The 2313-nt window shown below is 61.8% G+C and overlaps 1 protein-coding gene across 1 annotated transcript in view; it reads left to right on the forward strand.

Annotated features, from left to right (window-relative positions):
- The window catches only part of HDAC8 (histone deacetylase 8), a 15617-nt gene that overhangs the window by 12834 nt on the left and 470 nt on the right, over nucleotides 1-2313 (forward strand).

A 2313-nucleotide genomic window follows, 5' to 3' on the forward strand; every position in this document is an offset into this window, starting at 1 on the left:
CGCCGCCAGCCGCAGTTCTGCTGCTGTAGGTCACCAGCTCAGCCTGGCACCACTTGCCCTTGCTTAATCCATGCTGGCTTTTCCCAGTCACCTGCTTCGCTTGGCTTGTGATTGTTTCCGGGAGGACTCGTTCCGTGACTTTCCCAGGGACTGAAGTAAGACTGCCTGCAGCTTCCTGGGTGCTCTTTTGGGCCCTCCTTGTAGAGGAGCGTGACAGTTGTGCTCTTCCAGTAATGAGGGATATTCCCAGCATCCATGGCTTTGCAGATGGGCGATGGCCTTGCAACAGCATCGGCCGCTTCTCTGACCGTCGATTTGTGCGGGTTGAACCTTTGGAAGAGGTGACAGCCCGCTGGGCGCTGTCCTGGCTACGTGTTCCTGGGAGCTGGGTCCGGCGGTGCAGGGAATGCCAGTGGGAAGGAAAGCATTGAGAAGCTTCCGTGCTTGTGGAAGGAGGGAGAGGGGAAGGGGAGACAGGTGGATCCCAGGCATCTTTGTCTTCCCTGACAGTACCTCTCGGAAGCCAGGTGTGTGCGTGGGAAGCAGCTGGCCGTGAGCATAACCTGTGCTCCAGATGGGCTGGACTCAATCATAAAGGTCTTTTTCCAACCAGGGCAATTCTGTGATCGCCAGGGCAGGGGTGTGAGGCACCAGGCCTGGGCAGCCTGTGCTCAGGGCGCTGCGGACCGTGCTGCCGTTTCCTCTGCAGTGCCCGAGGCGCCTCCCCTGCGGGTGAGCACCCAGTGGCCAGTGCCTGTGGCTGAAATGGAGCAGGAAGCTGGGGTGCTGGATGGCGGGGTTCCCTCTGTCATGCATCCACCGAGGGGAAAACTCATGCCTGCGGCAGAGGAGAGAAACCCTGTTCCTCCCCCCCCAGCCACCACGGAGAGGCTGGCGCGAGAGCCTGGTGCTCCCCGGGGCTGTCTTTCCCCACGGTGAGGTTTTCACTGTGCTGGCAGCGGGAGCAAGCGGGGCAAGGAGGGGCCACGGTGATGGATGGAGCCAGGCAGCGCCGCAGCCCCCACCCTGGGCTGCACAGGAGCAGCCTGGAGCCCCTCTGCTATGACGAAAGGCTGCGAGAACTGGGCTTCTTCAGCCTGGAGAAGAGGAGGCTCCGAGGAGACCTCATTGCAGCTTTCCAGTACCTGAAGGGGGCCTACAAGGGTACTGGGAGAGGACTTTTTACAAGGGCCTGTAGTGACAGGACAAGGGGTAATGGGTACAAATTGAAATCAGGGAGGTTTAGATTAGATATCAGGAAGAAATTCTTCACAGAGAGGGTGGTGAGGCACTGGAACAGGTTGCCCAGAGAAGCTGTGGATGCCCCATCCCTGGATGTCTTCAAGGCCAGGCTGGATGAGGCTTGGAGCAACCTGGTCTAGTGGAAGGTGTCCCTGCCCATGGCAGGGGGGTTGGAACTAGATGATCTTTAAGGTCCCTTCCAACCCAAACCAGTCTGTGATTCTATGATTCACAGGGGGATGTGGCGCTGCCGGCTCTGAGGGAAGGGGCCTGCTGGGTGCGGGGCAGGGTGCTGGGTGGGTTGACAGCAGCAGAGCCGTGGGTCCTGCTCAGACTGGTGACTCCCAGCGTTGCTTTGCTGCCTGCTGGGCTGTGCTGGCAGCTGCTGGACTTTCCATCCCGCCTACTCCGGCAACTGTGGCCTCAGCTGCCACTGGAGCAGTTACTGCCAGCGTGGAGCATCCAGTCCCCTGGCACACGGGAACAGCCTTTATCGTGGGCTTGGGATGTGACCCACTGTGTCCGGGGCGATTGTGGGTGGGGAGGCGGCAGGGAGAGGCCGGCTGGCCGGCCCAGCCTGCGGGCTCCTTTCGGCACACTTGGCTGCTCCGGAATTGGGGGTCGCCTGCCGAGTGCTTTGCCCAAGGTCCTGCAAAGGAAGCCCCAGGGACCCTTTTGTCATCTCGGGCCTAACGAGGGGCCCTGGTCTGCCTGTGGCAGGAGTGTGCGCGGCATCCCTGGGGGTGTTTCCTGCCGCACTGGTGGCCCTGGCTTGGCCCTTGAGGCAGAGCTGAAGCCGCTTCGCTCTGCTGGGTGCTACGCAGGGCTGGGGGTTGCCTGAGGGCAAAGGAAAGCAGTTCCTCACCGGAGCTCCCTGCATTTTCTCAAGAGCAGGGACAGCTTTCTAGCCAGACAGGAGCCTGGAAGCTGTGGGAGTGAGGGCAGGCAGCTGGGTGAGCCCTTCCAGCTGTTGGATGCCCCGGCACCTCTCGTCCCTGTCCCCTGGAGTGGCCGCGGGCAGTGAGACGGGGCTCAGCAGCCCCCTCGCTCGCTGTGCGAGTGGGGGGGGGG

Source organism: Eurypyga helias, unplaced genomic scaffold, assembly GCF_000690775.1.
Source record: "Eurypyga helias isolate BGI_N326 unplaced genomic scaffold, ASM69077v1 scaffold23494, whole genome shotgun sequence".
NCBI lineage: Eukaryota > Metazoa > Chordata > Aves > Eurypygiformes > Eurypygidae > Eurypyga > Eurypyga helias.